The sequence below is a fragment of the Saimiri boliviensis genome, chromosome 13 (assembly GCF_048565385.1).
Source record: "Saimiri boliviensis isolate mSaiBol1 chromosome 13, mSaiBol1.pri, whole genome shotgun sequence".
In the NCBI taxonomy this organism is placed as follows: domain Eukaryota; kingdom Metazoa; phylum Chordata; class Mammalia; order Primates; family Cebidae; genus Saimiri; species Saimiri boliviensis.
The window spans coordinates 83,444,688-83,458,357 of NC_133461.1; the positions used below are offsets into that span (position 1 = coordinate 83,444,688).

The window sequence follows — 13,670 nt, forward strand, 5'->3', positions numbered from 1 at the left end:
GGATTCTTTACATACCTTGCTCTGATTCTTGTCATGGGTCCCTTTTTTCCCCATTTGTCTTTGATCTCACAGATAGATATCTTCTTTAATTTTCCTTTTCTTCCCCCAATTACTCTCAAATACACTTTTATAATAAATTCTCATTTATCTTATGTATCTGTGTCTCCTTCACATCCACACATGCAGACACGTAATACTTTTTCTATACTGCAGGATCAGAAGCAGCTACCTGTCTAATTTTTACTACTCTTCAGCAAGAGAGGCATATTCGGTCTCATTTCTCAGAATGGAAAACTGAAAATCAGAATAATGAATTAATTGAGACAATCCATTTAAAGCATCTAATTCAAACTTGATACATAGGATCAATACATGTTTTACGATATTAATAATTATTATTGCAAATAACTTGCCCAACATCACAGAACCCGTGAGTGATAGAATCAATGTTTTAAGCTAGGTTTATTTAATCTCTAATACCATCTTCTTTTCCTTCTCCCACACTTTTAAATCATTTCTGTCTTAAGAAAACATGCACAAGTCAGGCATGGTGGCATGCACCTGTAATCTCAGCTACTTGGGAGGTGAGGCAGGAGGATCATTTTGAGCCCAGGAGTAGTTTGTGGCTGGAGTGAGCTATGGTCACACCACTGCACTCCAGCCTAAGCAACAGAGCAAGACCTTGTCTCTGAAAACCAAACAAACAAAAAGAATACATGCACAGAAGTCAGAAAAAATAGGAGGGAGGGTATGAGCAGGCACTATTTCTTTTTTTTTTTTTTTTTTTGAGTCAGAGTTTTGTTCTTAGTGCAATGGCATGATCTCAGCTTACTGCAACCTCCGCCTCCCGGGTTCAAGCAATTCTCCTGCCTCAACTTCCTGAGTAGCTGGGAATACAGGCGTGTGCCACCACACCCAGCTAATTTTGTATTTTTAGTACAGATGGGGTTTCTCCATATTGGTCAGGCTGGTCTCGAACTCCCAACCTCAGGTAATCCACCCACCTCGGCCTCCCAAAGTGCTGGGATTAATGGGGTGAGCCACCACTCCCGGCTGACTCCTGGCCGAGCAAGTACTTTTTAAAACAAGAGTCAAGCAGCAGTGTCTAGGGACCTGTGAAGGGATGGATAAGCTCGGGAAGCTGCTTCTAATGGTTGGGGCTTTTTCACAAGGTGGTAAGTAAGAGTCAGGAAGCAGGCAGGAAAAATCAGTGCCATTATTTGAAAAACAATGAGTTTCTAGGGAAGAAAATATTGTCTATGAGTCTTCATGGTACTAATTACTTCATTCTCCCAGAGAGCAGATCCTATGTGCTTTGCATAAATAAACGAATAATCTTCAAATCAGCAAATGAGGCCATACCAGTAGAGCACCTAGCACCATTCTTCCCACATCGTACCTGGGCCATAGCATATCATTGCAGCCATGAAAACAGGAATATCTGCCGGGTGCGGTGGCTCACACCTGTAATCTCAGCACTCTGGGAGGCCTAGGCAGGCAGATCAGCTGAGCTTGGGCGTTCGAGACCAGCCTGAGCAATCTCATGAAGAAACCCCATCTCGCCTAAAAATGCAAAATTAGCCGGACATGGTGGTGCGTGCCTGTAATCCCAGTCACTTCGGAGCCTGAGGCAAGAGAATCGCTTGAGCCTGGGAGGTGGAAGTTACGGTGAGCTGAGATCGCGCCACTGCACTCCAGCCTGGGCAACAAGAGCAAAACTCTGCCTCTCTCTCTATATATATATATATATTCCTGTATATATATTTTATGTATTATTTTATACATATACAGGAATATCACTGAGAGCAGTCCAAGGCAGAACCAGAGGGTAGGATCTTCAGGACCATGGAGGGAAGGGATACTTCTGGAAATATCTACCTGCCTGTGGAATAGAGACCACATGGGAGAGAGTGGGCTGTGAGACTATCTGCCTTCTAATGGAATCAGTTTCCCAACTCCCAGAAAAACTCTTCTTACCATAGTCATTTTTATTTCAAGGAGTTCCCAGAATGTTTTGAGGCAGGCGTCCCCAAACTTTTTACACAGGGGGCCAGTTCACTGTCCCTCAGACCGTTGGAGGGCTGCCACATACTGTGCTCCTCTCACTGACCACCAGTGAAAGAGGTGCCCCTTCCTGAAGTATGGCGGGGGGGGCGGATAAATGGCCTCAGGGGGCCACATGCGGCCCGTGGGCTGTAGTTTGGGGACACCTGTTTTGAGGGATGTGCACTATTGTTAGAATAAGTCTATGGCAGTCAAGATGATATTATTCTAAACAAAATATTTAGTTTAATTTCACATGATTGTTTATCTATAAGTATGGGACAGCGTGTCTGCATTCATTAAAATCTATATGAGTGCTGAACTCTGCCACAAATATACAGGAATATATTACTCTAAACACATTTGGTAAATGACTAAGAAAAATATTAAATGGAAAGGCATCTCAATGGGGTTGTGTCCAGGGATGAGGACGCCAAAAGAAAAGATGTAAGGATGGGGCCAAGCACAGTGGCTTATTCCTGTAATCCTAGTACTTTGGGAAGCTGAGGTGGATGATTGCTTGAGGCCAGGGGTTCAAGACCAGCCTGAGCAACGTAGTGAGATACCTACTCTAGAGAAAATTTTAAAAAGTTGCTGGGCCTGATGGTACATGCCTGTAGTCCTAGCTACCCAGGAGTTGAAGCAGGAAGATCATTTGAGCCCAGGAGTTTGAGGTGGCAGTGAGCTATTATTATGTCACTATACTCCAGCCTGGATGACAGACCAAGATCATTTATCTAAAGACAAAATAAATAAATAAATAAATAAGACCAATGTGAAAATTGAAGCCCAGGGTTGATTTATGTCTGGGGATATCATAAACCATAGGCATTGATGAGGCACTGGTAGGTTGGAATACTATTAGGCATATTTGGTTGGGTCCAGAAACCAGGATGGAATAGAGAATGAAAGACCCAGTAATGGCATGTTATAGTATTAGAAATACTATAGAAATAGAAAAAGCCCTGATTATGACTTTGGAGTTCTGAGTCAAGGTCTGTAATTATTTATATATTTTAAAGAAAAAATGATGACTTCGAGCTCTCAGGGCATTAGTTTCCTCAACCATAAAATGAAGAAGCTAGAAAAGATTTCATTTACCAGATTATTTCTGTAGTCAACTCCAGTTCTAAAATTCCATCACCATGCACTAAGGCAAACTGAATTGAATGAGTATTGTATCTGCATAAAATACTCTATTTTTAAAAGAACAATAATAATCACATTGGTAATAGCAATAGCACCCATTTATCCAGTCCATTCTCCATCCAGTGTACATATATATATATATATGTGATCACTAATCCCTTTAACAACATGATATTTCAAATGAGGCTTAGTCACTAACTCGTTCGAGGTCAAACTAGATTCTAACTCTTGCAAAGACTCATTCTTTCTGCTTAATTCTGTAGCCTAAATTCCCCTACCCATTTGCCATTCATAAACTTGTATCTTCCCAATAGCAAAAGGTCAAAACACATCAAGAAAACACTATCGGATTCCAAGGAGAAACTTGACAGTAACAGAATTGTAAAGGGAGGTTTATTAAATGACTAAAGATATTAACTTTCCATCCTCACCACATGGCTCCCACTCCCTCCCACTTAGCCTTAGCATTTCTTTACAGTGTTACGGGGGTAAAAACCCTTACAACAACACAAACAACAGCAAAAACACTAGTAAGACGCATGTTACAAAACACAAAGCACTCCCATAGATATTACAGTTCAAGCCTGAAGAGTACGCTTGCCCTAAGTTTGAAGAAACCTAGGGAAAGTTAAGACTTGCTCTGAGTCACAAAAAAAAAAAAAAAAAAAAAAAAAACTTGTGGAAGACCACAATAATTATCTTCCAACCATTCTGGTGTCCTTTGCACTATTTCATGACAAAAACTGTACATTTTAAAAAGATGTGTACTAAATGCATTTCATTAGGGATTAATATCCGGGGAAATAAGGAATAAAGGCCAAGGGCTGGGCGCAGTGGCTCACACCTGTAATCTGAGCACTTTGGGAGGCTGAGACGGGTGGATCACTTGAGGTCAGGAGTTTGAGACCAGCCTGGCCAACATGGCAAAACCCTGTTTCTACTAAAAATACAAAAATTAGCCAGGTGTTATAGTAGGCATCTGTAATCCCAGCTACTTTGGAGGCTGAAGCTGGAGAATCACTTGAACACATGGGTGGAGGTTACAGTGAGCCGAGACTGCACCACTGCACTCCAGCCTGGGTGACAGAGTAAGACTCTGTCTCAAAAAAAAAAAAAAAAAGGAAGAAGAAGAAAGTACAAGAACTCAGGGTCAGAGTCTTTGGAAGTAACCTCCCATTCCCCTCTCTCTACACCAGTTTTGTATTTATCCCTTGATAAGCCATGTGGAAATTCCTAGTGGCTTTGTAAAGTGGTGGAGAAGATACCTGATGAGATATTGACTGGGCCACTTCAGTCATGTGGTTGTAAGGGAGTGAATCCCCATTTCCCTCTTCTCCCTGTTTAAATATAGGAATTGCAGATGGTCCACACATCTCTATGGACACTTCCTAGCAATGTCCCTCATTCTCATTTTTAACTTTCTTTTCATAGGTAGTTGCAATTATTTTGAGCATCAGCCCTAAAGTTGCTTACCAAAGAGTCAAATGACTACATTTTAAGTTAGTTGTTAAATTAGCTTGTTTACCTTATTTGGGGTCATTAGAGCTGAGAAGGTAGGTTCACTCAAGAATAGACACTGAATAAGAAAAGTTTTTGTATTTTAGTATTTGAACATTACAAATGTTATATATTAAGTATTTAACAGTGGTAGTTTCTAAGAACACTCTATCTTGGAGGATTTTTTCACCTTAAAAATATATAAGGCTTTGTTTAATTTGCTTATTCTCTTGCCAAACTCTATCTACTTGGATCATCTGTTGTATCTGAAATAAGCAATTCTTCTGAATAAAATATTTTAAAAAGGGTACTTCACCATTGCTTGATAGCATGATTGATAGTGATTGATCTAGAACTACAACCCTTTTATCAGAAAAGTCAATACAGAACAACCCATCTAAAATGTAAATGTGACAAATTACAAAATATAGAGAAAAACAGACTCACTTGGGTCCAAGGAAAAGTGATTAGAAAATGGGTTTTCTGACATAAAAGGAGGAGTAGGTGAGGTTAGTGTGTCCTTTCACTCACTAAGCCATTTAGATAAAAAATCCTATTGTTGATGAAAAAGATAAGTGAACAAAAGCAAAGATAAGTCCATTGATTTGAGTTAAACTGAACAGAATTAGTGTCTGTATAGAAATGGACAAGTGAAGGGAATTGGCCGTTTGTATGTCAATAGATGTAAATGACTCCAATTGTTGGTAACTTCTATTAAACCGCCTGCAATTCCCGGCTCTTTGGGAGTCTGAGGTGGCAGGATTGCTTGAGCCTAGGAGTTCAAGACTAGAAATGCAACATAGAAAGATGTCTGTACAAAACTATATATATTTTGAAAAATTAGCCAGGTATGGTAGCATTTGCATGTAGTCCCAGCTGCTCAGGAAGGTAAGGCAGGAGGATGGCTTGAATCCAGGATTTGAGGCTGCCGTGAGTTCTAATCATGCCAATCTCCCATCTGGGTGACAGAGAAACCCTGACTCAAAAACAAACAAACAAACAAACAAACAAACAAACAAAAAACAACAACTAAAACCCCACATATGATAGAGAGACAGTGGGTTGCAAAAGGCTCCTAAAAGATTAGCAAAAACATAATGAAAAGTTAAATAATGTGTTAATCAACCTACCCAAAATTTTAAAATAATCAAAATTACTTATTAAAAATCAAAAGGTCCATTCATAGTTATCATGATTGATGGCTATTTCAAAGGTTAGTGAGATGTATTTTTGTTATTTTTTTTTTCTTTTTTTTTTTTTTTGGAGACAGAGTCTGGCTCTGTTGCCCAGATGGGAGTACAATGGCACAATCTCGGCTCACTGCAACCTCCACCTCCCAGATTCAAGCAATTCTCCTGCCTCAGCCTCCTGAGTAGCTGCAATTACAAGTGTGTGCCACTTACACCCAGTTAATTTTTGTATATTTAGTAGAGATAGGGTTTTATCATGTTGATCAGGCTGATCTCGAACTCCTGACCTCATGATCTGCCTGCCTCAGCCTCCTAAAGTGCTGAGTGAGATCTATTTTTAAGGCAAAAACAATTTTAAAGCAAATGACTGTGGAATATTCTGAAACAGATATAAGGAAAAAAGCAGAATTTAAATGTACCATGCTCAAAAGAAGGCACCTCTCTGTTCTGTGGTGTATATGATCAAGACAAGAGTAAGTTTCAGAAAGAGGAATCCCTGGCATGTGAGGTGAGTGAAACAATCTGCGAGGTAAGTGTTGCTGTTGTTCTTGTTTCCCTTAATTAAACTTCAGAGTATTTTATTTGCAAGAGGACAGTTGAGTTATCCAACACAACTAGTGATTTCTCAACCTTCTCCTCCCTCATTCACACCCCCATCCCAAAGTAATTCTAGTTTTATATGCTCTCGAATGGGAGAAGTACTTAGAATAATAATAAAAAAGTTGAAACTCAGCTTAGATGTTGACAAGAGGTCAAAAACAGTCCTTTTCCCACACTGAGTGGATTAAACATTTCCCAGTATTCTTTGATCTTATTCCTTAATTCATTTGCTTGTATCATCTTCTCCTAGGATTCTTGTGCTTCCTCTGACTTTCCTTAGCATCCTCTATCTCTTGAAGATTAGATTCTTGAGGGTCTCACCCCATTCCCTAACAATTTACAGATTTCCTAACTTTTATTGATATTTGCTGTGGATCTGGCATTCTGCTAAACACTTTACAACGACTGCCTCTATTTTACACATGAGGAAACTGAGGCAGCGAGGTTAGCCTTGACTACACTGTACCGCTGAGATGATGGTGTAGTGACTGGAGCCCCTTCAGTTGAACTTGGGGGCTCAGTCTTTTAATGATCATCCTCCTTATAGCCTGCCCATGATTACCAACAAGGACAGCATGAGCTTTCATTTTTCTCTGGTCCCAAACTTGGTTTAACATCTACGGCACTCTCCCCTGAGATCCAACAGTTCTAATGTGCTCGTTCTTATGGTTTCTCTTTGCTTCACCCATGCCTCTCTCTTCTTGACCTCTATTTCCATTGCATTGTGAATCAACTCCTTCTGCTGTACATGTACTGAGCATCTCTCTTTCCGTGTCTTTGTCATCATGGAAAACTGACTCTCTCAGTGATGCCACATGGCTATTACATCACTTCTCAATCTACGTACACCTATCTAAATTTCCCAAAGGAGGGGGAAGTTGACTGAGTTACGCCTGCATCACATTCAGACTTCCAGATCACCTCCAATTGTTGCTTTTGTTAGTTATCTGAAGAGGTCCATGTACAGTTTTGTCACTTCTGATGATCTTAATTCCTACTGGTTTCAACTACTGTGCTAGTAGAAGGGTAAACTCTGCCTTCACTACTCTGCCTTTAGGTCCTAGCGCAGTACTCAGAAGATGTCTGTCAAATGAATGAATGACTTTCTCAATGGCTTCAATCCTTTGTTCATGTTCTTCCCCTCCACCTAGTCTCCCACTTCCGAAAGAAGAGACACTTCCAAAACTCAAGTGGATAATAACAGTTACCTATGGTGTGAGACTAGTAGCCCCTTTCCCAGGATTTGAATGTATAAGGAACACACTTCTTGCAGTAAAGAAAACTGTAATGTTACATTGCTCAAATATTTATTTATGTAGATCCTAATTAGTGACAGCTCAGATAGAAAAGAGTGAATAGAATAATAAATGGAGAACAGAAAAGTTTAACATCTCCTAGGAAGAACATATATAAGTTTACATTTTAAGGAAATAGGGAAGGTTCAAGTTATTCAGAGAAATGTTAAACAGAAGCTGTGAAAAGTTGTGCTAATCTTGGTATTTACGGCAAAAATGTAGAGGTGAGTGATTCTGGGAGGATGAAGACAGTGAGAACGCAGCTATAAATTAAAGGGTTTGAAGTGACTGTTTATAGGGATTTTTTTAAAAAGGAAAGTAAGAGTTAAGATTTATTCCTGGAAATACAGACTGAAAAGGTTTTCTCTAGAACCAACTAAAAGAATGAACTTTGGTCAACCTCAGGTTACAAACAGACGGAAGCTAAGAAGACAAATAAGATTAATCCCTTATTGGGAGGCAAAGCTGGACTGTAATGATCCTGGATCGGGGTAACTTTCTATTCCAAAGAGTAAGTGTCCAGCCCCCACCACCCCCACAGGAAAGTCATTTCTTGGGCACTAATGGTTGTGCACAAGTGTCATGCTCCTGACATGTCAATAAAAGAGGAAAGGACAGAGAGATTAGGAGGCCGAGGACTGCAATCCCTGGAGCATTACATACTATTTAATGTTTTGCGTTTATTGTCTGCTCTCAGGTGACTGCCAACAAGACAGCTTCCTGGAGGCTTCTGTGTTGGGTCCAGATGTTTATTGTTGGGATTTTCAAAGTACCCAAGAGGCACAGCAGAAGCTCTGTGCACTAGGAATTTCAAGCAAAGAAGAAGGACAATCAACAGTCCTGAAAAGCTGGCCTATACCAAGAACTGAAATTGAAGGAGCCAGGCCATAAAATCCCTGAGGCCCTTTCTAATGTCGTTGACCTTTCACATCACACCAGTTCTGGCTGTCATCGCCCTCTGACTGTTTCTCTCCTGTAGTTTTCATGCGCTTGTGACTTTCTATTGCCATGTAGAGTGCAGTTATTCCCTACATGTTACACTCTTTAAAGGACAGATCTACATTTGGTTTATCTTTGTATTTACTTTAGCATAATATGTGGACCCCTAGTAGGAACTCAGTGAATGTTATCTGAATGAAGAATTGATTTCTATGAATTAAGCTCTACGTAGAAATTGTTTAAGCATGGAAAGAAATTTTCTTATGCAGCAGCTATGTGTTGGACTGAGTATATACTGGATTTTGTATGGCATTTATTACAGAACTCAGCCAAGGACAAGCCTAGGGTAAAAAGGATGCACACTCACAGATTCAGGGCCACAGTTGTCCTGGTCTACAGCACACTATCATGTGGGATCCAGGAGCAAAAGAAGGGCTCCAACAAAGGCTGATGGAGATGAGCTTTCTTCCTTCCCAGCTAGCTAATCACTTTGCCAAATAACTGCTGAAATTCAAAGCAGAAACAAAAATAAATAAATAAACGGAACCATTTCAGGCATCTTTCCTTGCCATGGGCATGTGCTAGTACTCAGGAGTAGCTAGTACTTTTCTCCTATGTTGCTTTGTGTTTATATTGGGTTCATTCCAAAAAGATATGCCTCAGTCTTGCAAATTCCATACCTGAAAAAAATGTCTGTCTTTAGGGAAGGCAGGGTTAAAAGATGAATTTTTAAAAGGGGAGGATTGTAAAGCCAACTTAAATATCGGTAAAGGTGGTAGGAGTCACTGGCCTGAGGATGAAATCTTGAGGGGTTGCTGTGTGTGCTTTTACTATTGATCACGTGTGAATGATAATATTATTACTACCATAGTAATATTAGTAATAATACCATTGTAGTTATTTTTACAATATTATAATATATTCACATATGTACCAGAATATCACTGTTATGTGAATAGATGAGTTACTGCTTCAGGTCAAATACTTCTGATTTAAAGAGAAAAACATATTGAGAAGTGAGTCCATCCAAGCAGAAAGAGTAACAAGGCCATGAAACACACCGACCAAGTGAATTTTCCATATGCTCAACTATCCTACAGCAAACCAGGTTCTCCAGTGGAATGAACGGGGATAGCACATTCATGATATGAGGACTAGTAACTGTGGGCTTTTAGACATGATCACCCAGTGATCCTTGTAAACAATTATAACATCACAGTATAAAGTCTGGGGAGACATCTGAGAAGTAATCCTGTTTAACCACTTCATTTTACTTTGAAGAAATGGAAGCCCAAAGCAGTTAGGTGATTTCTTTTTGTCACATAAGGAGTGTCAATGCTGGCATCAGAACTTGGATATATATTCATATGCACTTTTAGATGCCACTGGGTAATCATCCAGGCATTGGATATATTTTTTTAAATATTAAGGTAATATTTATTATCACTAGTGAAATTTTGTTTTTTTTTTTTTGAGATTGGGTCTCACTCTGTCACCCAAGCTGGAGTGCAGAGGTATAAACATGGCTCACTGCAGCCTCAACCTCCTAGGCTCAGGTAATCCTCCTGCCTTAGCCCTCCAAGCTGGGACTATGGGCATGTGTCACCATGTCTGGCTAATTTACTTACTTACTTATGTATTTATGTATTTATTTATTATTTGTAGAGATAGAGTCTTGCCATGTTGCCCAATCTGGTCTTGAACTACTGAGCTCCAGCAATCAGCCCACCTCAGCCTCCTGAAGTGCTGGGATTACAAGCTCATCAGTGAAAATTCTGAACATATAGAAGTATCAAAAAAATAGTACAAATTATCTGAAGGCTCACCACTGTGGCATTGTTGTAATAGGTTCTTCTTGTATTTGTTTATTTGTATTGCTAACACACTTTCAAACTTTTTTTCTGTTGTAAATATACCTTTTTGTATTGTGGTTTGTTATGTTAGCAATTTATCTGAAGTATTTCTCCCCATGATTATACGACTGTATAACATCAAAGAAATGTATATGCTATATTTTATATGGAACTTTTCTGTTCATAAATAAAAATTTCCTGAATATCTCTGTTCAGACAATGCTTTGTAAAAAAAGATAATATTCTTAGAGCAATTTCCAAAAATAGTAACGGCTGGATTCAGGGGTATACGTGTTTTTGAAAATGTTAATGCCTATTGCCAGAAAGCTCGCTGGTATTTTTTTTTTATTAATGTCTTTGTTGTTGTCATATCCTCTCAGAAATAAAACTGTAAATAAATTCCTCTTTGAGTTTAGCACACTCGCCATATTGAGAAAGTTAACTGTCAGCAATAAACCATGAACTCCCAAAATATATGTTCTTAAAGTAGAAAATAGTTGCTCCCTTACTCAAGGGAACACCAAACTCACTGAGCGTTAGGCTGAATCCTACAGCTATGATACATCATGAGACCCTCTTCTCATCAACAAAAAGAAGCAAGAGGTTTGTGATATGATGGCAATGACTGTCCTGTAAAACTTTGTTATAAATTACAGAGAGACTATTTGTAGGCAGTTGAATTTCCCAGGTTGCATAGCCACATTCCTCTCAAGGCTCAGAATCATTTTATGTTTCTATTATTGGTTTGTTGTTGTTGTTTATTTTTTGTTTGCTTTCTTTTGAGACAGAATCTCACTCCGTCACCCAGGCTAGAGTGCAATGGCGTGATCTCAGCTCACTGCAACCTCTGCCTCCTGGGTTCAAGCGATTCTCCTGCTTCAGCCTCCTGAGTAGCTGAGACTACAGGCGCCCACTACCACACCCAGCTATTTTTTTTGTAGTTTTAGTAGAGATGGGGTTTTACCATGTTGGCAGACTGGTCTCGACCTCCTGGCCTCAACTGATCCACCCATCTCACCCTCCTAAAATGCTGAGATTACAGATGTGAGCCGCTGTGCCTGGCCACAGGTGAATTTCCTTTCTTCATAAATCATGGCAGACTTTACTCTTGCTTACATTATCATTTTACCTGGGATAAGGCTATTTGAGAAAAAAGATAATAAAATAAGAAATAAACATATAAAATCCCCCAGATTCTGTAATGTTATAGCTGGGAATGACAGATATCCATGAGTTCTGGTTTAATGACAATATTTAATTTAAAAAATTCATGGTCTGGACAGCTTCAGATATAACAGCTGTATAAGTGATGTAAGCTGTTAGTGACAGAAACTCTTCAGAAAGAACATCTCATACATTTTCTAAATGAAAAATGAAACAATGTCTCACATTCTTTTTGCAGGATGAGCTACAGTAGCATTAACATCTCCGTGTTCATAAACTCTGGGATTTTGGACAAGGACATTACTTTTGTTTTGTCTCATCCATCACTGGATTAGAGCTGGGGTGGTGCTGTGACTATGCGAAAGAGCACTGCACTGGGATTCTGATACTGGATGTGTTCCTGATCTAGGAGCTAACTACTTAAAATCCCTATCCTCAGTTTCCTAATCAATTAAACAGTTCTGTATGGTATCATCATGGTGGGACAGGGATAAGTTTAAATTAGGGAATATATGTGAAAATAATATAAAAACACCAGACATTATTTAAATGCAAAGAAGTCTATGTTTTTATTATTTATTTATTTGGAGAGGGTCTTGCTCTGTTACCCAAGCTAGAGTACAGTAGTGCAATTGTGGCCCACTGTAGCCTTGACCTCCTGGGCTCCAGTGATCCTTCCACCTCAGCCTCCTGAGTAACTGGGACTACAGGCTTGTCCAACCGCACTAGGCTAATTTTTTATTTTTTAGAGAGATGAGGTCTCGCTATGCTGCCCTAGTGGTCTTGAACTCTCTTCTCAGCCTCCCAAAGTGTTGGGGTTACAGGTGTAAATCACTGCACCCAGCCAGGATTCTAAGTATTAATAAAATTTTCCCTATTCACAATAGCATCAGTCCAGGAGGGTTTAAAGTTATACTAGCTAGTATAAAAAAGTCCGCGGCACTTTGGGAGGCCGAGGCAGGTGAATCATGAGGCCAGGAGTTCAAGACCAGCCTGAGCAACTTGATGAAAACCTATCTCCACTAAAAATACAACAATTAGCTGGGCATGGTGGCATGCACCTGTAATCTCAGCTACTCAGGAGGCTGAGGCAGGAGAATTGCTTGAACCTGGGAGGTAGAGGTTACAGTGAGTTGAAATGGCACCACTATACTCCAGCCTGGGCGACAGAGCAAGACTCAGTCTCAAAAAAAAAAAAGTCAAGAGATAAGTTTTGGTTAAAGTGTAGAAAAAAGGGAACTCTTGTCCACTTTCAGAGGAATGTAAATTGTTACAGCCATTGTGGAAAACAGTACATACGTTTCTTCCAAAATTAAAAATTTAGCTGCCATATGACCCAGCAATCCCTCTTCTGAGTATGCCCAAAATAGATGAAATAAACACCTCATGGAGATATCTACACACTGACATTCATTGAAGCACTATTCACAATAGCCAAGATATGGAAACAACCTAAGAATCTATTAACAGATGAATTGGTGAAGGAATTGTGGTATAGATAGACAATGGAATATTATCCAGCCTAAACAGGAGATTCTACCATTTGCAACAACATGAATGAAACTGCCAAGTGAACTATAAGCCAGACACAGAAAGAAAAATACTCTATGATTTTATTTATATGTGGAATCTTAAAAAAAAATTAAATACATAGAAATAGACAGTAAAATGGTAGTTACCAGGGCAGGGAGAGGAGAAAATGGAAAGTGGATAAGAGGGAACAAACTTGTAATCATGTAGAATCAGTATGTCTAGGCTGGGTGCTGTGGCTCACACCTGTAATCCCAGCACTTTGGGAGGCCAAGGTGGGTGGATCACCTGAGGTCAGGAGTTCGAGACCAGCCTGGCCAACATGGTGAAACCTCATCTCTATCAAAAATACAAAAGTTAGATGGGTGTGGGGGTGCACACCTGTTATTACAGGCTACTCAGCTACTCAG

The 13,670-nt window shown here is 39.6% G+C and overlaps 1 protein-coding gene across 3 annotated transcripts in view; it reads right to left on the minus strand.

Moving 5' to 3' along the window:
* NRG1 (neuregulin 1) overlaps positions 1–13,670 on the minus strand; it is a 1,133,076-nt gene that overhangs the window by 294,956 nt on the left and 824,450 nt on the right. The gene's annotated exons all lie outside the window — the stretch shown is intronic.